Consider the following 27,306-nt stretch of genomic DNA (forward strand, 5'->3'; position numbering starts at 1 on the left):
TCATCAATGGCGAACTTCAACATGAATACAATGACTTCTTTCTCTCACTTGCTTGGTTCTTCAACCAAAATTTCGATGTTAATTCCAGAATACTATGATCAGTGGGCTGATAGAATGGAAGATTACTTAAATGGAATTGATGAAGACCTTTGGAATTGTATCGATGGAACAGTACAAGCTCCTGCTAATGTTCAACAAATTGGTTCATCCACTGGATCTCCTGATGTTGAAGATTAAAGAAAACGACTGAAGGATAATGAAAAGAGGTGCATGAGGGAACTAAGAGGCGCTCTACCTCATGTGGTTTACAATTACATTCGTAGTTGTAAAATAGCCAAAGACATCTGGAATACTCTAAAAGAAAAGTATCAAGGTAGCGAAAAGACTAAGATCAATTCTGTGAAGCAATGTCTGATTGAACTGAAGGAATTCAGACAAAAGGATGCAGAAACTCTCGAAAGTTACTATGATCGTCTGAATGAGCTTATGTTTCGCTGCAATAGGTATGGTATTACTAGATCTATCATGGAATTCAATTTAACTTTCATTATGGGTCTTCGCAAGGAATGGCGAAGTGTGAGCATGATGATTAAGAATCAACAAAGTTTTGATACAACTAAATTGAATGATCTCTACAATCAACTGAAAACACATGAATATGAGGTCTCAGAAATGTATGAAGAATCAAAACTAACTATTGGTGGTCCTTTGGCTCTAGTTTCAAAGGTATCAGAAAATGATGAAAAAGATGGATCAGATGATGAAGGATTTTTGATGAACTCCGATGATGAAGCTGTAGCATTCTATTCAAACAACAGAGTTAAAAAGTTTTTCAAAAAGCCTTTTAATCCAAAAGGAAAGATTAATGATACAAAAAATGTTGTCACAAGGACTGGAGGGGAAGAGAGGAAGAAAATGGAGAAAATGGATGAAAAACAGAAAAATGCGAATGAAGAGAAAAAGTTGAAAGGTGATTCAGGAATCTATTGTCATTATTGCAATGGTGCGAATCATTTCGCAGCTGACTGCATGTTGCGAAAGAAAGAAGAGAAGAATGAAAAAGTCAAAGATGAAGCATACTACTCTGAGAAGATTGAAGAATTACGTGCTAAGACCAAAGGAGTGTCATTGGTTGCTAAGGGAGAAACTGCTGAAGAAGAGAGTGGAACTTATCAGATCTGGTCTTCAGGATCTGATGATGAAGAAATAAGGCATCCCACACATGGAGCAATGTTCGCAAGTTTTGAGGATTGCGAAGAGAACATTTCAGGGAGATGTTTTGTGTCTAAATCTACTGACAAGTCACCCATGACAACCAAGGCACGTACAATTCTTGAATCTTTTAATATTCCTTTATCTGCTTATGATGCTGAAATTGTTTCATTTGATGATACTGTGGCTTATTTTGATTCTGTTATTGTGTTTGCTAGTAATGAAGCTAAGAAATTAAATGTGCAACTTAGTGAGACACGAAGAGATTTAGAAATAAAGAAGAGCAGAGTTGAAAAATTGGAAATGCAAGTTAAAAATATAGATTGTGATAGGAATAATCTTACTAACGATGTTAGGTTATTACTAGCACAGAGAAACATATATTGTAATTCTGCAAAACGTTTGTATGCAAAATTAACAGCTTTACATCATTCTTCTGATATTAGCAAAGAACAACATAGGAAACTTTTACCTTTTCTTGAGTATGAACGTGAAAAAGTTGATGTTGTTTCTTATGATTGCGAAAGCACAATTGCTCAATTTGACAAAATACCTGATGATAGATATGCATATGGTATTGTCAAAATTGATGAATTTCTGAATGCTGATGAGTTGGTTAACATTGTCAATGAAAGTTTGACAAAGAGTGAACAAGTGAAAATCATAAAGAAAACTGAAAATTCAACTCTTACCTCTCAGTTGAATTATGCTGATATTGATGAAAATTCTGATAATGTAAGTGAAATCAGTGAAATAGAAGAGGAAGAAGAGGTTGATTGTTCTCAATTGTCAATCATTAATATCACATCTAAGATCAAAGGTAAAGAAATAATAGTTGATTCAATAGTAGAGGATGAAATTGATAAACCTTCAACTTCGCAACATTGTATGTTTGATAATGTGGAAGTTGAAAACTGGAAATCTGATGACACAGATGTAAATAAAGAAGAAAAGAAAGTTTCAACTGAAACACCTCAAAGGATTGTAGTTGATCAAGTGTTTGAAAATACAAAAGAATTTGATAAAATTTTAAATGATAAAGGCGCACATTATTTGAAAACCAACACTGTGGTATATCCAAATTTTGTATGTACTGATAAAACCATTTTTCCAAATCAAGTTTTTGTCACTACTGGAAATGCTGAGAAAGTTCTTCCTGAGTTTAATAAAATGATTGAAAAAGATAACCAAAAGTCCACGATTGAAGGTTTTTTCGCAAATCAAAACACAGAAGAAAACAATTTAACCAAAAATCCTTATGTGTTTCAAACACAAAAATCAGCACAAAAATGGATGGTTAAAGGTGAAAAATCAAACAAAATTTTTGAAAAAGATGAAAAACCAAAGGTTGAAGTGAAACTAAATTCTCATGAATTCAAATTGATGGTTGGAAACTATTCAACAGAAAATAATGTTTCAAAAAGAAAAGCAAGAAAAGCAATTTTCTGGCAAGTTGTGTCAAATGAAAAATCAAGAGATGAAAAAGAACAAATGTCAAAAACATCATCAATTGATAAAAACACAAAAACATATTCAAGTTTTCATAAACAAATAAACTTTGTTGACAAGGTTTCATATGTTCGCAAATATGACAACAATCGAAAATTTGAGAATTCGCAAAAATTTGCAAATAATCAAAAGTTTCAAAATGTTGGCAAATTTACGAATACTTCATCAAGTTTGAAGAACTCAACTCAAGTCAAAATGAAATTTTCACCAAAACAACCAAATTTTCCAAATCCTTCAATCTCAAAACCAACCAAAGTTTCATATACAAAAGGAAAATCTGATGTTAATACGATCAATCATTGGTTTGAAGGGAAAGGAAAGAAATATCAAAGTGGAAAATTTTCAGAGGAACAAATCAAAAGTGCATTTGATAAGTTCACAAATAATTCTCCAATTGAAAGTGCATCATCTCATAATTCGCAAGTTCCAGTTCAAAAATGGAAACCAATTATCAAAAATGCGAATGTTGTGAAGGATAAGATTACAATTAATGGAAATCCAAAATTATTGAATGATTATATTTCAAAATCTAGAACTGATGATGTTGATATAATTGATTCTGTTACAAACAAAGTGAAAATATGGTTTTTAAATTCCAAAAATTTGTTTCATTCTACTAATGATGGACCCAAAAAATCTTGGGTTCCTAAATTTTTTCAATAAATGCAGGTGATATGTGACGAGCAATATGATATGAAATGGTACATTGATAGTGGTTGCTCTCGTCACATGACTTGAAGAAAAGAAAATTTGCGAGATTACAGAAGCTTGGAAAATGCTGGAGTTGTCAAATTTGGAAATAATCACAAGTGTCAAGTGAAAGGATATGGGAAAGTCACAAATGGAAACTTCACAGTAAACAGAGTGGCCTATGTTGAAGGACTTCAACATAATTTGATAAGTGTATCACAACTTGTTGTGGGTACTGGAAATCAAGTTGTATTCAATGAAGAAGGAAGTATCATTTCAAATTTCAAGACAAATGAAATACTCCTCAAATCCAAAAGATATGGTGATATGTTTACACTGGACATCAAACCGATTGTGGGAAAACCAGCTGTGTGTTTACTATCAAAAGCATCAAATGATCTTAGCTGGCTTTGGCATAGAAGATTGTCACACTTGAACTTTCAAAATATAAATAAACTTGTAACTGAAGATTTAGTTCAAGGGTTACCAGTACTAAAATTTGACAATGATTATTTGTGTGCAGCTTGCGAACAAGGAAAACAACATCGAAAGGGTCATCCGATTGTGATAGATTCAAAAATAGTAGATCCATTGGAACTTCTTCACATTGATCTATGTGGACCATCAACTGTTGCAACAATAAACAAAAAGCGGTATATTTTAGTTGTTGTAGATGATTTCTCTAGATTTACGTGGGTGTTTTTTCTCAGGTCGAAATCTGAAGTTGCTCAGACGATGATTGATTTTATCAAAAAGATTGAAGTTAGTCTGAAGAAGAATGTGCGAAAAATTAAAAGTGATAATGGTTCTGAGTTTAAAAATCAAACTCTTGACAGTTTTCTCAAAAGCAAAGGCATTTCGCATAATTTTTCATCACCATATACACCACAACAGAATGGTGTAGTTGAAAGAAGAAATAGATCTCTATGCGAAGCTGCTAGAACCATGTTGACATATGCGAATCTACCTCAATATCTTTGGGCAGAAGTTGTGTCCACAGCATGTTTTACTCAAAATCGATCATACATTCATCGAAGATTTAATGTTACTCCATATGAAATAATCAATAATCGGAAACCTAATGTAAAATTCTTTCATGTTTTTGGTTGCAGGTGCTTTATCATGAATCTAAAAGATAATTTGTCCAAGTTTCAAGCTAAAGCCGATGAAGGCATCTTTTTAGGATATTCACAGAATTCAGTTGCATACAGAGTGCTAAACAAACAAACAAGAAAAATTGAAGAAACTTTCAATTTAACATTTGATGATTACTATCTTAAACAAATTGATAGTAAATTTGATAATAAACCAATACTTGTAGATTCAAATACTTCAATTGATAATTCTGAAATCAATGATTTTGATTATGACTTAATTTTTGGAATTCCTGACAGGGCCATTGATGCAGAAAATAATGCTCCTGATAATCAAACATCAGAATCCTCAAAACATACTGATGAATCAACGATAACTTGTGAAAGCACATCAGATGTTCATAGGGAACAAGAACATCAAGTTGAGGGGGAGCCTTCGCAAAATCAACAAGAACATCAAGTTGAGGGGGAGCCTTCGCAAAATCAACAAGAACATCAAGTTGAGGGGGAGAATTCGCAAAATCAACAAGAATATCAAGATGCAGATCATGTTGAGGGGGAGCATGATGAAACAGAGACAATTAATCTTGATAATAATGAAGAATTTCATGAAGTTAATGATAACTTTTCTATTGCAGGATCTGAAAATGAAGATATGTATGAAGATGAACCATTAGAATTTGATCCAAATTTTCCACCACTTGAGAAATGGACACGAAATCATCCAAAAGAACAGGTAATTGGAAATCTACAAGAAGGTGTGTTGACTAGAGCTCAAATTCGTGCGAAAAATGAGGTACTGAATGCAAACCAAGAACTTTGTATGTTTAATGTTTTTATTTCGAAAATAGAGCCAAAAACTATAAAGAATGCTATGGAACACTCAGATTGGGTTGTTGCTATGCAATCTGAATTGGCTGAATTTGAACGAAACAAGGTTTGGAGATTAGTTTCTAAACCTTCTGATGTTTCAATTGTTGGATTAAAATGGATTTTTAAAAACAAAACCGACAAAGATGGCAATATTATTCAAAATAAAGCAAGACTAGTGGTAAAAGGTTATTCGCAACAAGAAGGCATTGACTATGAAGAAACATTTGCACCTGTTGCAAGACTTGAAGCAGTTCGCATATTTTTAGCCTATGCAGCTCATAAAGACTTTGATGTTTATCAAATGGATGTTAAATGTGCATTCTTAAATGGAAAACTCGAAGAAACAGTGTATGTTGAACAACCACCAGGATTTGTAAACAGTGAGTATCCTAATCATGTGTATGTCCTTGACAAAGCTGTATATGGGTTAAAACAAGCACCAAGGGCCTGGTACGCAACACTTACAAATTTCTTGAAACAATCTAAATTTAAATAAGGATCAGTTGACCCCACATTATTTCGCAAGAAAGTTGGGTGTCATCTAATGCTTGTTTAAATTTATGTTGATGATATTATCTTTGGTTCAACTGATCCAGCATTGTCAATTGAATTTGAAAATTTAATGAAAAGTCAGTTTGAAATGAGCATGATGGGAAAAATTAATAATTTTCTTGGTTTAAATATAAGACAGAACAGAGAAGGAATCTTAATCAATCAAGAAAAATATACGAAGAACTTGCTTGAAAAGTTTGGAATGCTAAATAGCACAAAGCTCAGAGTACCTATGGTAGTAGGAACAAGACTAACTCCTTCGTTAGATGCTCCTGCTGTTGATCTAACACAATATCGTAGCATGATAGGGTCTTTATTGTACTTAACTGCAAGTAGACCTGATATTATGTTTTCGGTTTGTTGTTGTGCTAGATATCAAGCTAATCCAAGAGAGCCTCATTTGACTGCAGTGAAAAATATTTTTCGCTATCTAAAGGGAACTGTTTCTTTAGGACTTTGGTATCCTGCGAAAACAGGATTTTTTATTCAAGCTTTTTCAGATTCCGATCTAGGAGGATGTACTTTGGATAGAAAAAGTACGACTGGTGGATGTCAACTATTGGATGGAAAGTTAGTGAGCTGGCAATCAAAGAAACAGACTTGTGTGGCTATATCAACCGTTGAGGCAGAATACATATCTGCGGCTGCTTGTACTTCGCAAATTATTTGGATTCAGAGTCAACTTCGTGATTATGCAATAAACATGAAAAAGATTCCTTTGTATTGTGATTCACAAAGTGAAATTCACATTTGTCACAATCCAGTGCAACATTCAAAGACAAAACACATTGCACTTCGATATCATTTTATTAAAGATCATGTGGAAGATGGGAATATTGAAATTTATTTTGTCAAAACAACTGAACAACTTGCTGATATTTTTACAAAACCTCTTGATGAAAAATCATTTGTTCGAATTTTAGCAGGTTTGGGGATGATTAATGCGAATTCTATGTCGTCAACACAAGAATAAAAGTTTTGTTCAGCAGTTAAGAGTCAAAATCATTCAGAGGTTACTGTTCATTCAGAGGCTTCGCATGGCTTCGCAACCACATCTTTTCGCATCTGGCTCAAAATCACTATGGTAAGGTTTACGCATACTCTTTTATTTCTGAAAAATCGAAAATCCAAAAAGATTTTATTTTTGTTTTATTTTTGAAAAACCGAAAATCCAAAAAGATTTTATTTTTGTTTTATTTTTGAAAAACCGAAAATCCAAAAAGATTTTATTTTTGTTTTATTTTTGAAAAATTAAAAATCCAAAAAGATTTTATTTTTGTTCTTTAATTTTGAAAAATCAAAAATACAAAAAGATTTTATTTGTAAACTGTGTGTTGAGAATTTAATACAGGGCTACAATGCGAAGAGGTTATACATTTGTGTTTCTATGGGAAGGTATTAAATTTCTTTTACAAACTAGTTAGAATGTCCCTAGAAGCATGCTGTTGTATGTAGACCTCAAGCCTCGAATGATTCTATGTGTGAGAAATGAAAGCCTTGATGAAAGTATCTCATGAACATTTCTACCCAACAAGGCTTGTATTCGCATAAATCAACAAGAGCTACCTTACTCTTCTCAAATGAGTTAAGAGTTTTCTGTTTTGTCCAAATACTAACAGAGGTACAATTCGATTCTTAAACAATCTTTTTAAATCAAACAGTTCTTAAAATTCAAATTTTTTTTTGAAAAAGATTTGTCCTTGAGGTCTTTGATCAAACCAATCAAAACCTAGACAAATCACAACTCTGTGTTAAAGATCTAACATCATGAGTCCGTGATGAAAGTGAAACCCAAAAATCATACACCTTAAGGAATTGACGGGGAAATTTGTTCCAGATTTTTATGAAACCTTTGTTTCAGTATCAAAAATTTCGAAACTTCAAATCATATTCAATTCGCATGCGTGGTCTTGATCAAATATTTCCAACCAAGAATGTTTGTTACCCAACAAGATCCAAAACAAATTTTCTTTTGAATATGATTTCAGTGTAAGTTTCATTCGCAAATTCTTGTCATAATAAATATTTTCACAAGCCAACTTGTCACTGACTACACTGGTCAAACAAGTAATTTCATTTACAATTTCTCACCTTATGTTAAGGCTGATATGTAATGAAATTTCAAACTAAACCAAAATGACTTTTAAAAGAAGCCCTTTAATACTTCTTTACAAGTATTCGATTGTAATTCACGGGAAACTACACAAGCTGTTGATTATCTCTCTTGATGATTAACGAACCAACCTTTGCCTGGGGTTTTTCTGCATTCATGTCAACTTAACTTTTTGACATCACAACATTCCAAAATTTCTTGATTCTTATCTTATTCCATTGGCACAATGCACACACGAAATCCTTGAGGTTCTGAGTAAAACCAACTCAGACTGATGATTTCGCAAGTCTGGTATATGACTTCACTTTAAATCCCAAAAGTGAAAGAGCCTTGCTTCCATGCGAAGGGTTTTACCGGTTCGGATTCTATAACGGATACTTGATAGGCTTTATACTCAAAATGGTTGGTATTCTATCCGGTTTTCGAGGAGATGTGACAGTTACTTTTTGCTGCATAGTAATCTTTTACAGTCATGATCCGAGATTCAAGGTGCCACATCGGATAACATTAAATGTATCCCGCTTTAATTTCAAATCAATTTTGAGTAACCTATAAAAGGGGGATCAAGAACACTGTGTACGGTTACGCAAACAAGAATTCTCACAAAACTTCAAAGCTTTCATCTTGATACAAAATTCAAGTTTCTTTCAAACCCTAACAATGGCAGCCACAAATTCCAACACTGATGAGGTCCTTTCTCAATCACTTATGAAGATTCAAAGCACCAATTATCAAGTTGATCCCAACGTTTCTGCGTATCCAGAAGACCTGAAGATGCTTATCGTGGCTTTGAAACGATCACCGTTATCAACTGCCATGTTCCGATCATTCCCAGTTCCGATGGTATGGTTATCTCGTGCTGCTTCCACGGCTTCATACAATCACACGGCGGATGTGATTACCTTTAATCTCATCAACAACAAAAGGGTTAAACTGTCAAAGAATTTGTTCGTAGAGTTCTTGCAGATTTCAAACAACCCTCCCTTTGTTAAACCTGTAAACTCCCAAATCATTCACATGTTTAATGAGATGGGACATCAACCGGAGTTGGAGAAGATCAGTGACTTCCGGAAGTTGGGATTACCATGCATCTGGAATTTTCTTTTTGGTATTTTTCTACGATGCCTTACCGGAAGATCAGTCGGCTTGGATAGAGGAAGAGTCGAAGTGTATGCCATGGTAATGGGCATATACTATGACATTAATGTCGATTACGCCACTCAGTTGTGGAAAGAATTTGCGAAAAGCTTGGAAAACACAAATTCGGAGAAGGGGATATCTTGTGCCAGATACTGGAGTTTGATATTGGAGAAAGTATACGAGAAAGTAGCAATTCCAATCATGACAGATGTCGAAGTTGCTGAATTTTCGCTTTACCAATTTCCAAAAGTGGTTGAAGATGATGAAGCAATTTTTACGCGTGTAGCTCGTATTCCGGATGCGATGCTTCGCAAAGTTTCTCCCACTCACAAAGTTTTGGTGAGATATTTGCGAAACATCGATACAGCTGATCAGACCGGTGTATTACCCGACGTTGCTACTCCGTCGAAGAAGAAGAAGGTGAGCAAGAAAACTGCGAAGGGTTCATCTTCACCAACTGTACAAGATGAAGTATCAAAGAAGGAAGTTTTACCTTCCAAGTCTGGGGTTTTAAAACAAATTCGCAAAGCAGAAGTGAGTAGTAAAGGAGTTACTATTCACAGTATTCCTGCCCCAGTGTCTCCTGGAAAGAAACGCCAATGGGCTGAAGATGTTGCGAAAAACATGCAACGCATGCTGGGCAAGAGGAGGAAGATGGTGATTCACAATGAATCATCAGATGAAGAAGTTGTCCCAGAAACTCCACCTGTCACAACTATGGTAAATGTTTCTTTACCAATCTCTCAAACTTCGCAAATTTCCACTACTCTTTCACAAACCCAACCACTCGAAATAGTTCTTACCAAGTCAGTTACTGAGGAGGTACCGATTTCGGATATGGTTGTCAACGTATCTGATACAGGGGCACCTATCCCGAGTGTTGCATCCACAATCCAAACATCCTTACCTATTACCAATTTATCCACCACTTCATCCATCTTTGATCATGCCCTTCAAAACCCATTTACCACACTTTTTCCATCCCAATCACCTAAAAATCCTCCACCTTTGCAACAAATGTCTGATCCTGAAGTCGAAGGAGGTGCTTTTGGAGGAATTCTAGATGACATTTCTTTTGATTCAGACGAAGAAGACATTCCTGATCATATGCTGATGACAGGAAAGCAATTTAAAATACTGAATCAAAAGTTGAAGGCTATTATCCAATCGCAAGCCGATTCCGGGAGAATGTCTTCGATCTCAGCAATGGAGGTGGATGTCATGATTAAAGGAGCTGAGAAAAGAATCATGGAGAAAGTAGATCAATCTGACAAAAATAACGAACTCCGAGTGCAAGCACAAGGGAATAATTTTACGTTTGTAGTTAAAGATCTTAAAGCTGCTACAAAAGAACGACACATTCTTTTTGTACAAGACGTCAAGAAAGTTTGTGAGGATGTCAACTTCAAAATTCAGGAATTGAAGTCTGAAATTCCGAAGGATCTTCAAGATGTGCATACGAGACAAGAAGATCTTCAAAAGCAAATTGTGGAAATTTCTTCTCAACTCCACAAACTCAATAATATTCCTGTTGTTGAAGATCAGAAAGCTGCTACAATGGAGAAGTTTGATCACTTGATCAAATTAGTCACTAAGCTTAAAACAGCAGTTTTGCATTCATCATCTTCGCAAATCCTTACACCTGAATTCTTGTCTCTAAAGATCAATACTTTAGAACAAGCTATTCAAAAGGCTCTTGCTCCGCTTTCAAATTTCACTTCTTTACTTCCGAAGAGTGCTCCACCTGTTTTCACAGGGGTGCAAGGGGGAGAGAAAAGTCGAAGCAAAGAAGATGAGGCTAAAACAGTGGGAAAAGTCATTTCGACTCAACTGGTTGCAACTCTTCCAATTCCTACAAAACCGATTTCTTCAACAACAATAACCACAAAAACAATTTCCAAGGGAATTATTATTAGAGAAAACGAAGGAGGTTCTAGCTCTCAACCTCAGAAAGATGTAACAGGAAAAGGAAAAGGCATCTTATACGAAAAGTCAAAGGAGGAGTTAAAAGCTGATGCTGAGGCTGAATTGGAAAGGATGAGACAAGTTCAGAGCATCATGAGACAAAGGGCAAGTGATCCTCCCTCCAAGAACAAAGGAGATCCTGCGAAACTTTACTCTTACGAAACTATAGAGTCTAAAGTTGTAGGAAAGGAGATGTATGAGTTCGAGAAGAAGCCTAAAAGAAGTTACGATATTGCGAACTCAGATCACTGTCAGTTGGACTTCCCAATTAATGAAATGTTGTTCATTACGGCTCAATACAAGATCAGTGTGAAATTTGATAATCCGAATGATTATACTCATATGAAAATCAGATTTCATGCTGTTCTTGGGAAGAATCCTGATGAAGTTTGGTCCCTGATGAAGATCAAGAAGGTGCTTACAATAAAGAAGGATGTTCTGTTTGAAGACATGCTTCAAAATTTTCGATATTTTGTCATCAGGGCTGACAACAAACAATACGACTTCACAGTTGCTGATTTTCCGTTGATGAACTACAACGATCTCATTCAAGTAGCTCTTATTCTGAAGCACATGGAAGAAAACAAACTTAAAGTCTCGGAAACAGATGTGTTTAAAGTTGGATTCGCACATGTGAAGATGTTTATAGACAACTATTTCGATTGTCTGGCACTTACTGATGAAGAGTTAGCAAATGTGCTAGGAAGAGAAGTTAAAGTTCCATGGGAAGATACTTTGACACAATCTGCTCTGTCGAAGTATGTTGTGGGTGAGATATGCCTTAAACCGTTTGGCATGGTGTTTTCAGGAAGAGACACTAAAGGAAAACCGAAGAAATTCCTGTTCAAAGCTTCAGAGATTGAAAGATACAATTCTTCGCAATATACGCACTTCATTGTACGTATGAACAATTGCAAGAAAAATAACGAAGGTGACAAGAAGGACTTGAAGAAGGTGATCTCCTGGTATGGAGAAGTGCGAAGAACAATTCACTCTGCAATTCAAAAGCTTTTAAGTTGAATTGTATCGACTGTTTACAAAGGGGGAGAATGTAGATGTATGTTGTAAAAGTCGAATAGTGTCTATTTTAATGATTCGCATTTGTATGTTATTTTACTAAGTCAATTTTATATGCGAAGTGTCAATGTATAGACTTAGTATATTTTTTGTAGGCTCCCTATAAATAGGGACTTAGGCTTGAAGTAGACATACAATATTGAAACACAATATCTCTCTTCAGCTTACTTTGTAATCAGTCTTAATGAAAACGAGATCTGATTAATATTTACTCCGTATGTTCATCATCTTTCATCATTCAAATCTATTGTTGCTTTTCTTAATTCTCGATAACAATTCTCATCACTCCTTAGCCAAACAAATGCACTAAGGTGTCCTTAGAGGATCAATTGTGATATGGTTTTTCTAATCACTAAGATAATCATAAAACATGATACTAAAGTACTCTCCCATCTTTTCAGATTTGAGAAACTTTTATCCTTCTACCAAATTTGATTCTTCTCATTCGTTCTGCCTATCATTGTAACTCTTCCAATGATCCAGAATTATACTTAAACTTGTAAGCATAACCATATTTACTAAACTTTAGTAAATCATGACGAATAGTCTTATCATTCTTTGTGGTGGACTTGACTAGCACACAACTAAGTGTACCCAATCCTTCACTTGACTCACACATACATGTAAATAAGGACTTAGTCTTGATTTCCTAAAAATGAAAATTCTCATTCATCCTACAATACAACTTGCATGATTCCAAGTTTCTATCCAAATGAAACTTGGGTGATGAGAATTTTTTCCTTATTTGGTAAATTATGACACTACCACAAATGAAAGAATCAAATCCATCTTCCAATATTGCTTATTAATGGAAACATATAAATAACAATTTTCACAAATGCCATTATAAGGATATTTAAAATAAATAAAAAAAAATTCTTTTATTTTAAAGCACTTGCGGAAAAATCTTATCCTTACAATGCAAATACATATGAAAACATGTTTTTATCTATTCATAAGCAATATATCATAACTCTTAAGTAGCAGCTCAAAGTTCTGATCATCGAACCATGCGATCAAAATTCATCTATTCGCGATCAGAATCAGCTTACCCTTTCTTTAAGCTTCCTTACTTTTCTTTGATTATACAAAACATCAAAATGTAATTAGATTACATTATGTATTAAGAATCTCCAAAGGATACTTAATAGAGTTAGATAATATACTTTTACCTGAAGTAGAGTCAAACTTCTAACTTTACCAGATCTTTCAGGTAAATCTGGCAGCTTCGTAACCAACGCCCCTTCTTTTGGAAAAAGAAACATATGGACTCTTTGGAAATGGTATATGAGACTATCTCAGACTTATCCTTTCTTTTTACCGTTAGGTTAAATGACTTGACCATGGCCGATCCCTTTCCATTGGGAAGAGAAAGCTTTTCTGGACTTCTAATGTTACCATTGTCAATGTCCATGGAAGTTTGGGAAGTAGATCTTCCATTCAAATTTTCTTTACCATTGCTCCAAATCATTGCTAATTTAGTAGCATCGAGCAAATATGTAAGATCATTAAGGGTCATGTCATAGTATGTTACATAGTAGTCCTTAAAGAACTCACTATGTGACTTACAAAGTGATTGAAGAACCAACTCAACAGTCAAATTCCTTAAGACTTTGACACCCAACTCTCCCGGCTTGCCAATATGTGACTTAATCTCCAAGATGTAAGCACATATAGACTTTGCTTGCCAAATAGGGATTGAGGGACCTTGAACTTGTGGGATAGGGAGAATAATTGGAGGAGGTGGAGGAAGTGAAGCATGATTTCCAGTCCCATTAATGCACAACAAAAGGATTAATCAATAGGATAGCTTGTTCCTATGGATTTAGGAAGTCCATAGATATCTTAATAAGACATCTATAATGGGAGAAATTCAAGTTTAGTTGATTTAAAGTCCTTAACATAACACCCAATATGAAATATTAAGGATAGGACCCAACAAACTATTTTATAACTTGGAAGAGGGATGTCGTAATCCAAGCTATAGAATATTTGAAGGTAGGTAAATGACGATTTACCAATTTCCACCATAAAAAATGAAATTATTCATTAAGTTTTAATTGGATTTGAAACTCCTAGACCTTTTGAGATACATTGAACTTTCAATGGCATGTTTGAATCTTGATTGTGCCCTCTCAAGTTTGTGACTAGGATGCCAAGGATCACAAACAAGGTGTGAATAACCATGCAAATTGACTTGGTACGCTTAATTTTATCACCCAATTGATGTGCCGGTTAACCACACACGCTCCACCAATCTATGATAAAACTTAAGTCACCATTTGCCACACATTGTCAGTCCCATGTTAGTGTGCCGGTTAACCACACACGCTCCACTAACGACTTAACAAGGTGCAAAGTGTAATTTCATGGGTTAGCACCATTTCACATTTTCCTAAGTAACTAAGATTGGGAATTTATAAGTGTTTAGTTACTTAGTATTTATCATTATACTTTTAATGAAGGGAGAATTATAGTCATTTCCTACCCGTTCGGCTAACGACCCTCCACTAGTCAAGGAAGCGGTTGGTGAGAGTGGACACTCATTAAACTGCCATTTTATAGGCAGTAACCTTATACCCCCCCCCCCCTTAGAGACTGGCTTCGTGAATGAGGCCTACTAACGGTAAGATTGAGTTTACTCTTATACATACATATATATATATATATATATATATATATATATATATATATATATATATATATATATATATAATCATTAACTTTTAATATTATAATAGTATAAGTGTTGAATTTTAAACTATTAAAATTCTTGGGTTTGATTTGGAATTAAAGTATACATGAGGAAATAACTTTTCAAATTCCAAAACTTGAGGACAAATTTTGAAACTTTTCAAAACTATTCAATTTCATAACATATGAGTTTAATATAGGTTTTAAAACTTTTAATGAAGAGACTCTTAGAAATCCATAACTTGAGGACAAGTTATGGAGGTCATAAAACAATTTATGGAGAAAAGACTTTTCAAGTTTAAAACCTATGTTTTTAATAAAATTTATTAATGAGACTTTTCATGTAACTTGAGGACAAGTTACAAAAACAAATTTTATGAATAAATTTTAGATCAATTTGGATCAAAAACAACTATCACAAACACATCTAACAATATTCATAATCTTGATTAAACTCATATGATCAAGACAATTCAAATCAAACAATTTTAATGTAATTAGCCTAGTCATTAAACTAATACAAAACATGAAACTTTTGACAAATATCTTTTGAATTGGATTAGAATGATCATTACCACATCAAAGGTTTATAGTCCAATTCCAGCCAAAACCTCGAAAATATGCTGTCTGGGGCTCCTACTTGTCGAGTGTATGAACCTACTCGACGAGTAGAATGATTTTCTTCATGGACTCGGCGAGTCCATTGCCCAGAAAGCCAGAAAATCGATTTTTTTCATCATTTTTCAGCACTTTGCATCAAGTATAATTGAAAACAAGCCTAGGCTCTGATACCACTGTTAGGTTTTGAGCATTCTAACACTCCTAAGGTGTTCATGCAACCCTAAATACCTTGGATCTATGTTTTCTCTATTATACATGCAAATATGAACTTTCCAAGGTATTACTTATAACTAGCATACAATTATCATATATAACTCAAGAATCTAGTTAGGATAACATACCTTATTGTGGAGCTTGATGTCTTGATCTATCTAGCCTTAAGAGCTTAGCCCCAATAGAGTGGAAGCCTCAAGTGGAATCACAACACATCATGAACAAAGGATGAACTTGAGAGAGAATCTCCATGTACCCAAAAGCCACCATGAACTCCAAGAATGCACTAGTAGCGATTTTGGGCAATGAAGTATGTATTTATATGTGGGATTTCTAGGGTCATGGATATAACCCAAATCCATACCCATGGGTTTAATGATCAATGGTTCATGTGGCCCAATTTTTTATGTATCCATACATAAACTTGCTCCAACATGGATCATAAGCCCAACACATATAAATATAACTAATTAACATAATTAGTCCCCATAGATTTAATTAGTCTCTTTTGATCACTAAATTAATTCCAAATTAATTCTTGATCAATACTAATTAAAACATATGATTTCATATTAATATATTATAACTTATAATATATTAATAGCTCATATACAACATCTTCTCTCAAAAGTCCATCCTAACAAATTGCCTTGATGATATGCAACCCAAATGGACCATGCTACTCTCAGGTCAAGTACATACCAATAATAGTTATGGGCTTAGACATCTAATCCAACAGCAACATGGTTTGGTTGCCATGATTCATTGCAAAGTGTGTTTCCATCTTTATCGGTTTTCTGGCTGCGGTTATTCTAAGTGTATGGACCTGGTGATTGTTGGGCCTGAGGGCCATGTCGGCCGGGTTTGAATGGAGTAGGCCTTGCGAGAAAGTTGATTTTAGGTCTCGAAGGATATGATCGGTGAGGTGCCAGTTTGAGTCGCATGACTTAAAAAAGGAAGTGGATGTGACGAGTTGTTTGAGGATTTGCAGTCTAAGTTGAGTGATCTGTCGATGGTTTATGATGTCATTTTCTATGACAAGAATTATATTATTCCATTTTTTTCGTAACTTATGATTTCAGAATTGGGAGGTAGACCCCGTGGGGTACCAGAGAGTTGTGGTATTTGCACCAAAGGGTTCTTGTGGTATGACTACCTTAAGGTATTTCTTATGTCGTAAAAGAGTCATTGCAGTGGGGACTATGACAATTAAGGACACGAATATGCCTTATTTGAGTATAATAGGGCGTATTCTAGCAACTGTTTCAGGTGATCAGGAGGAGTGTATCGGAAACAACAACCCTTGTTGTCTATGCTGTGTATCGACTGTGAGAGCGAGGTCTCTTGTTTCTATGTTGATTCTTGCGATGGGGTGTTGGTTGAGGATTCAGAGATGAAGTGTGTGATAGTGCATTTATTCCCAGATAAAGATTCGGTGCTATTTTAGGATTGTCAAAATATTTTCTTGTGTAGCTGTATGAGATTCTTGGTGATTGGAGGAAGTCACGTTGGGAAGTTTCTGATGTCTCCATCTAAGATTCGGAATGTATGGAGTTGACTGGTCTTTATCTGGAAGGTCATCATGTGTTGTGTGGTACGCTCCAAGAGTCAGGTATAGTATATCTGGTGAGTTAGTTTGAAGTTCAGTTTGTTTGGAATGCCAATTGGCAGTAGTTCGAACCCTAAGTGGGAGGAGAACTAGGTATTTTGTCGAAAGGATCATCGATCTGTTCGATTTGCGGCTTCAAAAGATTGGGTTATAGGGATCTACGGTCTGCGTATATGAGAATTGGGTCTAGATGTGGTCATGGCGAGGTGCAGAACGAGATGATGCATGTTGTATGTGCTTCGTAATGAATGAGTGTCTTCACGGTAGGTAACTGTTGGTCAGGGAGCTCGTTATGGTCAATGTTTCTTTTAGGTTCGCCAATGTTCAAGTTATGTGGCGGTTGGGTCGTTTGGGTCAAGTTTTGGTTGTTGAAGGATTTGTCAGTTCAACATATAGATTGCTATCTATACTCCAGGAAGAGCAACGATTAATCTTTCAATAAAATTCAGAGTTGGTATGTGTAGTTTCACATGGGTTTTGTTCAGTAAATATTGGGGTTTTGGGTTGTCATCAACGCATTCTCAACCGTTGATTATTTTATGTTCTTCATTAATAAGTTGGAATACTTCGAAAGTTTAGAGTTGTATAAGTTGAAGCTTAGTGGCCGTGACAAGCTATCGTTAAATTCTGTGATGGTGTATCTAGGGTTCCAAGTAGGTTTCCCTAAATTGTTGGATTGTAGAATTATTGTAATACTTGGTTTTGTTTTGGTAGTAAGTGGATCAATGGATCGACTATCTACCTATCCCAATTGTGGGCGTATCAGTTCTTTGTTGTTAGATGGGGTTGTTCAAGGGTGTGGAATTGTATTGAGGGAAAGTGCTTTGGATGCGACAATCATCGTCGAGGGTAGTAAAGTGATTAATCTGGTTTGGGTGTGGGAACCTATTAATGTTTGGTCATGGGGTATTAGTTCAGTAAACTCAGTATGGTGGTGGTTTGGTAATGAGATTGTGGGATGGTTCGCTAATCTAGCGGTTACAAGGTTGTAAGAGAGTGGATGAATCCAAGTGAGGGTAATCACTTGGGACAATCGGGGGATAGCTTCAAGTGTGAGCCATTTTAGGGTTCGTACCCATGACGGAATTTAAATCGATATATTTGGGGGGGGGGGGGGGGGGAACGCTACAGTTCCTTGCGGTCGGAAAGAATCCAAGATAAGTGCGGTTGTGAGTGTGGAGCAAGTTTCAGTTAGGCCAAAGGGGCCTTAACCGGTTGATCAGGTCCATGGGAATTATGGTTTGAGATCTCATGTAGTCTAAGTTTGATAGCCTGAGAACTCTTGGCCTAATTCCTGTTTGTGATGTTCTTGTATGATTGTTAGCTCTCGGGTGGATCATCTTTTCGACTGCCTATCTGACCCCTGACTGCATGCAACATCGTGACTATCATGGAAAGACCGTGGGGCGAGCCCATAGCAAGTGTGTGAGTGTTGTAAGACTGTGGGGGTGTCGTAGCATTCACTATTCAATGTGGAAGTGTTATAAGATTGCAGGGTAGCTGTAGCATCCACTAGGTTGGTAAGCAGTTGAGGGAGGGTGTGAAGTCTACGACTTGGCTCGCAACATTCTCTAGGATGATTTGGACCATCGTAGAAATGGGTGTTGGGTTATGGGAGAGCCACAACGTTCTTGGTTTTTTGATAGATCATAGGCCGATGTGGGGGCGGAATTGATGTGCTACTGATCGGTTTGTAGTATTCGCTTGGAGTGAAGTGAACTTAGTGATTATGTGTTCAATGTGATTGGTTGAGATAGATCTATTGTATTGAATGGCTGTTGGAGTCGTTTTGACGGATGGGATAGAGCGTCCTTTATTGGTTCAACTTTTGGGTCGGGAGTCGATCTTGTATTCGGAGTTGGTGTTAAGCATTGGAAAGTAGTTGGGGCTTATGTTTGCAGATATCAGTGGATAGTTCCGGTTTAGCATGGTCGTTTAGTTTGGGGTTCAGAGCCAAATCATCTTAGGTTTGGTATTGGAATGGTTCTGTTTGTCGAGAGGTCAGAAATAGTGTAGAGTTTTAGCTTCCAAGCGGATTGGCAAGTTATTTTTTTGATGACTGAGGTCAGAGTATTAAGGTTCATTCTTTAGATGGGTTTTGATAGCAGTGTCGGTGGGTAGTCTTCGGTGCGATATGACCCCTTGGTTTCTTTTGGGTTTCAGTCACGACCGACTGTTGTGGCAGAAGAAGTCGAAAGGAACGATTTCGAGGACGAAATCTAATTTAAGTGGGGAAAATTGTAACATCCTGTTTCAGATCTTTTTGTGATTCAAGGCTTATGGGTCGTAATTTGGGTATGAGAAGGCTTTGAGGATTTAAAGAAGAAAGTTTTAGACCTTTTTGGATGTGGGTAAGGTAGGTTGTGTGATAAAAGAGTTCGGTTTGTGCTTTAGAGCCCTAGGGTATCGATAAATGAGATGGTTCGGGCCTTTCATGAATTTTAGATCTGAGTTCGAGTGGGTTTCAAGAAAAAGAAAGTTGATAGAAGTGAATGGCTTCTCGCTACCTTTTTGTGGATATAAGGATCGTCAGAAATGAATTTAAAATGAAGAAGTTATGGCCTTTGGAAGCTTGGTGGTTTTAGGGTTCAGCCGGGTACGCGGGGTGTACTAGTGAAGAGAGCAGTACGTAGGGCGTACCTTGGAGTATGATGGGCCTACTGACCAGGATGGTCGTAGGTGCTCTTCGGAGTACGATGGTGTACCATATGTATGATGAGTGTACTCCAATCAGACCCAAACCCTATTTTAGGTTCGTAGACCCTATTTAAGCTCCTTATCTCATAACCTAACCCTAATATCTTCAGCCTCCATCCCTCTAAACCGTAGAAATCGACCCTTAGCCTCCATTTGAGTGATTCTTGAGCTTTTTTGTGGTTTAGTGGGTTTTTGGTGATTATTGTGGAAGAGGGAGTTTCTTGAGGAAGCATCATTCGGCTTGGAGCTTGTAGATCCAAGCCTTAATCATATTAATCTAGCTCCAAAAAGTATAAAGTTTGAATCCTGGTGGCTCTCTCATATGGATCTTGTTGGGTTATTACATGTTATGTTTGGAACATAAGGAAGAAGGAACTTGGTGATCAAGCTATTGTTGGAGTAAAGCTTCTAGATCTAGAACCTTCATGAACTTTGCAAGCTACTAGAGATATAAAGTTTCTATCTTGATGAATCATGTGTTTGATCTACCTAGTTTTGGGTTTTATGTACTTTTTGTCCTAAAGCTTTGGTCTTCATGAGTATGGACTACTCTAGACAACTTGTGTTGACCTTTCTGAGGTTTTTGAGTATTCTAAGTCATAAAAATGTGATCTTGGTCCATTCCTTCCATCCATGTAAAGGATTATGTAACGCCCGCATTTCTAGGCTAGGCATTATCAGTGATGTAATAGTCTAGGTTAACCTTATAACTCTTTTTGAAGTATTAATGATGAAATATTTGAGTATTATGTGAATTATGTGATTTACGTGTTTGTTTTCTTAATTATTATAATTTAATGAATTAAGAATAAAATAAGTGTCAAAAGTAAAGTGTGAGATAAGCCCGATATCTTTGCATGAAGATGTAGTGGTTGAAACAAGGATTCCGGAGATATAAAGAATGCCAAAAATCCGAGTTATAACGAAGAAGTTATGACCTGTCGAAGTTTCGCGACAGCACCGGCACGACGTTGAATGACGTAAAATGTGAATTTGAGATAGAGCGATATTTAGCCTTAGTGATCTAAACGAATGTTGTAGAGTTCGTTAAACCGAGAGCGTGCATAAAAAGATCGTTCAAATCTGACTTCGTATGAGGAAGTTATAATTTTCTGAAGTTTTACCTTAGCAGTATGCAGCTCGAAACTCGAATATGAGATGGTGTGATTTCTAGCCGATGCAATCTAAATGAGAATCGAAAATCTCGTCATTAGTAGTGCAACAATAAAAAGATAGGCGAAAACTGACGTCAGATGAAGAAGTTATGAATTTATAACGGAGTTTTCCTGTCCCGGTTTACTAAAAATAAATAATAAAAATAAAGTCAAAATTAGCCGATGGAGTCTAAAGAAAGTTGTAGAGCGTAGTCTCACCTACGCGTGGATGTAAAGAACGTCGAAAACGAAGTTCGTATGAGGAAGATATGAATTTTTGAAGTTTATTAAATAATTAAAATATTAAATTTAAATATAAATGTCTGATATTATCCGAAGGGGGGGGGGGGGGAGTCACCGGACTTATCCAGGTTACACCCAACATAGCTGAGCATTACGCCCAGCGTAAAGCGAGGGTTCTGGCCCTATATAAAGGGGTGCGAGGCTGCCTTATTTCTTTGCTCATTTTCTCTTCTCTTTCTCCTGTTTTACCTCGTTTTTCGTGCAAGAAATATCCCGAAGCCCCGATATCAATCCCGAGACCCAAATCAAGTCCCGAAGCCCCAAAGATCCCGAGAAGTAAAATTTCCGAGCCGAAGCTCTGCCCACGAGAAGCCCGGTCTTTGTGAAGATCTTCCGGTTTCACCAAAGAATACTACTTCTACAAGCCGTAGTGCTGTCCGATCATCTTCTGATCAAGTGAGTGTGTAGTTACTTTAATCTAATACATAAATACGAAGTATTTACTATGAAATACATGTTATGTGTTTATATATTGGTGTTGATTTGAAGGGGGTACATAATCTCTTTCAAATGTATCGATGTTATCTTCTAATCTCATAGATATGATTTATTCTCTATGAAACGCATGTTATGTTTATGTGTCTCATCTTTTATCTGGAATGCGTTTTGAATGAACATACTATACAGGTTTTAAACTATGTATAAAATGTATATTTTATCTACTAAAATGTTGGGTAGAACATGGGTAGATAGTTGTCTTGTGATAAAAAGATGAGAGGTCTCGATGTTTTTGATTTAGTCATGTAGCGGAGTTTAGATGACGACCACAGACTTTTCTAGACAGTCTTGTGGAACGCTAGTAGGCTCGCCACCTGTAGGTGTTAATGAACTCGGGTGTTCATTCGATGTACTCCATCCCCCTCATGGTTGCCTTATTTGACATATATTGATGGGAAACCCCCGAATGCATGTGTTGTCGCCGCGATGAAATATTCTTAGACTAGGTCCCTTATGTTAGTTGTCTTAGGGAAGTAAAGTGAGAATAACGGGAATGGGTAATTGGGTTATTGTTGGTTGGTGGAATTAAATATAATTATTTATCGTGGGTTGAAAACTCTATATGCTCACCAGGCTCCCAAGCCTGACCCACTCAGTTTTCTCTGTATTATAGGTAGTGGCGCCAAAGCATAAGTTGGATGACTTGTCAAGTTATTCTTGGATTATGGACCTGTTGTTTTATATAACTGTTGTAAGGTCTATAATGTAATGTTTATGGTTTTGGTCTGTTTATCGGAACATGACATCCCGAGTTTTGTTATACAATGAAAATACATTTCTTTAATGAATGCTTTGGTAAATCTTATTTTTATCATATTTCGTTTTGGGAACGAATTCCACAACTCTTTTAATAAAAGGATTACTCTGAAATTGTTTTAAAAGCATAGATTAAACCGGTATTTTCTGGCCGTGATTTTGGGGATGTCACAGTTGGTATCAGAGCATTAGTTTAAGCGAACTAGGAATTTGTAGGATTTCTAGACTTAAACTTATAATGCTAAGTGAAGATTTTGAGATAGTGTCTGTTATATTATAGACACGAGCACTAATATATATTAGGAAGGTTGGCTGATATGCTTTTATATGCTAAATGTTATATGTTGCCATATATGATATTATTTGTTCTGATCTATGGTCTGTTGCCGACCGGATCGGAAAACCTTATGTGTTTAGGATTCTAAGTGTAGAATTACGGTATTAGAACTAGCATGTAATCATTTCGGAGTGATAATGATTTGATTATCTATCGTGATTGAGGATCTAAATTCACCTTTTTGGTGTGTAGATAAAAAAATGGTGAGAACGAAGAGTGGAGTTGGAAATGCTGATGAAAACAGGAATCAAATACATCTGATAGAACAAGTGGTTGTTGCAGTAGCAGCACCCGAGCCAATAACGATGGTCGGAGTGCAAATGATGATTCAGACAATGTTGGATCGTCATATGGAGGAGACCAGGAGGTTGCTTCAGCAGAATCGTGAAAAATCTTTTATGTCTGTTGAACAACCCGAGTTAAATGAAGGGCACTCTGAAGGAGGAAACTTCAGTGGGACTGTTGGTCAAGCCAACCCACCGATAGTTAGGAAAAATAACCAAGATGGAGGAAATGATGGAATTGGATGCAAGTACAAAGATTTTCTGAATTGCAAACCATCGACCTTCATTGGAAAGGAGGATCTGATCGGAGTCATGGATTGGATCTCAAAGATGGAGCTAGCCTTCATGACGTGTGGTTGCAGAAGCAAGTTGCAGACTACCTTTGCAGTGCGTCAGTTCCGAGGAGGCGCTGTTCGTTGGTAGAACACTCTGGTGAAGACGCTAAGTCCGAACGAACCACTGCAATTGACTTGGGTAGAATTTTTGGTGCAATTCAAGCACAAGTTCTGCTCGGCTCAAAATCTGTTAGAGTTGGAAAACAAGTTTCTGACGTTGACGAAAGGCATCATGTCAGTTGATGAATACACTAATAACTTCACAGACAAGATGGGGTTTGCTTTGCACATTGTCCCAAACGAGCTGACAAAAGTTGATAGGTACGCAAAGGGACTCCCATGGGATTACGTAGTGCCAGTACGTCAAACACCTACTCTAGAGGCAGCTATTTGGGCTGCCAAGTCTGTTGAGGATATGAGAAAGCGGAGAACTGCTAGCAAGGTTGAAGTTGGTGAAAAGAGAAAGTTTGAAGGAAATTCACGTTCCAATAAGAAAAGTAAATTTTTGAAGTCTAATTCGAAGAAGTTAGGAGGAAAAGGTGAAGCGAAATGATGTGAGAAGTGCAATAAAAAGCACTTTGGGAAATGTAGTGAGGGTGTAACTTGATACAAGTGTGGAAAAACTGGGCATTATGCCAATGAGTGTCCGTCCAATAAAAGGATGTGTTTTGGTTGTAATGAAGAGGGACACATTTTGAAAGACTGTCCGAAGAAGAAGGAGGCAGCTAGGTCTAACATTCGACCAAAGCCGAAGGTGAGAGCCTTTCAGATGACACTGGAAGCTGCAAAGGATGAAGATGATGTCGCTTTAGGTACCTTTCTCGTAAACGAATTACCTGCTTAAATTTTGTTTGATTCTGGAGCCAACTACTCCTTTATTTCGCATGAGTTTGGTAGAAAACTAGCTTTGCTTGTAGATAGACTAGATAATGCTTTGTTAGTCGAAGTTGCTAGTGGCAAGTTTGTACCTGTTAGCCATCGTATGAAAAAAATCTTAATTGACTTGAATGGGAATAACTTTCACGAGGAATTATTGCCTATCGAACTTAACGGTTTCGACATCATGTTGGGGATGGATTGGCTTAGCGCCAACGATGCCGAGATTTTATGCAAGAAGAAGATAGTAAAAGTAAACCCACCAGGAAAAGAGTCATTTATGGTGTATGTTGACAAAATCAGAGTAAATTATGGAATCATTTCGCTAATGAAAGCCAGAAAGTGTTTGGCCAAAGGATGTACATCATATTTGGCATTCGTGATCGATGCTAAGAAGGAGAAAAAGGAGATGCAGAGCATTCCTGTCGTGTGTGGTTATCCAGAAGTATTTCCTAAAGATCTTCCCGGATTAACGCCTGATAGACTAGTGGAGTTTAGAATAGACTTGTTACCAGGAACGACACCAAAAGCAAAGGCACCTTACCGACTAGCACCGACGGAGATGAATGAGTTAATGATGCAACTTCAGGAGTTATTGGACAAAGGTTTCATTAGACCTAGTTCATCACCCTGGGGAGCTTCGGTGTTATTCGTGAAGAAGAAAGATGGAAGTATGAGAATGTGCATCGATTATAGAGAGTTGAACAAGGCAACAATAAAGAATAGATATCCATTGCCGACGATTGATGACCTGTTCGATCAACTACAAGGTTCAAGTTATTTTTCAAAGATCGACCTAAGGTCAGGATATCATCAGCTGAAAGTAAGAGAGCAGGATATAGAGAAGACTGCATTCAGAACACGATATGGACACTACGAGTTCTTTGTTATATCGTTTGGACTAACCAATGCTCCAGCAGCATTCATGGATTTAATGAACAGGGTTTGTAATATGTTCCTTGATAAATCTATGATAGTGTTCATAGATGAAATTCTGATTTACTCAAAAAGCCAAGAGGAGCATGACCGACACTTGCGAGAAGTGTTGGAAGTCTTGAAGAAGGAGAAATTGTATGCAAAGTTCTCCAAATGTGATTTTTGGATTCGACAAGTCGAATTCTTGGGTCACGTGGTCAACCAAGAAGGGATAATGGTTGATCCAGCAAAGATTGAAGTTGTAATGAAGTGGTAACAACCAAAAAGTCCCATGGAGATCCGAAGCTTTTTAGGATTATTTGGATATTACTGAAGGTTTATCCAAGGCTTTTCTTCGATTTCTACTCCATTAACAGCTTTGACCTACAAAGGAGCTGCTTATGCTTGGAGTGATAAGCATAGATAAGCATTCAAGTTGCTAAAGAAGAGGCTATGTGAGGCACCGATTTTATCTTTACCTGATGGAGTTGAAGACTTCGCTGTTTATAGTGATGCGTCTGGTGTTGGGTTGGGTTGTGTTTTGACCCAATGAGAAAAGGTGATAGCATATGCGTCTCGACAGCTGAAAGAGCATGAAAAGAACTACCCACTCAGGATTTGGAGCTGGCAGCGGTGGTTTTCGCTCTGAAAATATGGAGGCATTACCTCTATGGCACGAAGTGCAAACTTTTCACTGATCATAAGAGTCTCCAATATCTCTTTAATCAGAAAGAATTGAATATGAGGCAACGACACTAGCTGGAGTTACTCAAGGACTACGACTGTGAGATACTTTACCATCCCGATAAAGCTAATGTTGTCGCTGATGCTCTCAGTCGGAAAGTCAATGTTGAGAGAAAAAGGCTAAGAGCGCTGAGAATTGAAGTTGTCTCGACAATTGTGGAGAGTATAATGACCGGAAGGAGGAACGTTTAGGCAAAACAATGGTGTTTGATACAAACGGTCATGGACTAAAGGTATTCCAAGATCGAATTTGGGTGCCTAAGTCAGGAGGAATAAGAGATCATCAGATGGAAGAAGCTCACAAAACCATGTACTCAATTCATCCTGGCAACACTAAAATGTATAGGAACCTGAAACCCTATTACTGGTGGCCGACGATGATGCTTGATATTGCAAAGTACGTGGCGGAATGTGTGGTGTGTGCTAGAGTTAAGGCACAACATCAGAAACCATATGGGAGTTTAGAACCTTTACCTATACCTATGGGTAAATGGGAAGACATTGCTATGGATTTTGTCACTAAATTGCCCAGAACAAAGAACGGTCACGACATGATTGGGGTGGTCGTTGATCGCTTCACTAAGAGTGCGCACTTCATAGCAGCAAATGAGAAATGGTCTATGGATAAGCTTGCGAATTCTTACGTGAAGGAAATTGTGAGGCTTCACGGTGTTCCGTTAACGATTGTATCGGATTGTGATAGTCGTTTCACCTCAAGGTTTTGGAAAAGCCTACAAGAGGAAATGGGTACCAAGTTGTGTTTAAGTATAGCTTACCATCCGCAGACTGATGGTCAGAGTGAAAGAACGATACAAACACTTGAAGATATGCTGAGAGCATGTACTCTGGAATTCCTAGGTAATTATCTTTGGTAGAATTTTCCTATAATAATAGTTTCCACTCGAGCATAAAGATGGCACCTTATCAAGCTTTGTACGGACATAAGTGTCTTACGCCGTCTTGTTGGATTGAGGATGGAGAAAAGCAGTTTATAGGGCCCGAGATGGTTCATCAAACCGCTAAAAAGTTGAAGATAATTAGAGAA

This window comes from Lactuca serriola, chromosome 7 (assembly GCF_051521515.1).
Source record: "Lactuca serriola cultivar US96UC23 chromosome 7, Lser_US96UC23_V15, whole genome shotgun sequence".
In the NCBI taxonomy this organism is placed as follows: domain Eukaryota; kingdom Viridiplantae; phylum Streptophyta; class Magnoliopsida; order Asterales; family Asteraceae; genus Lactuca; species Lactuca serriola.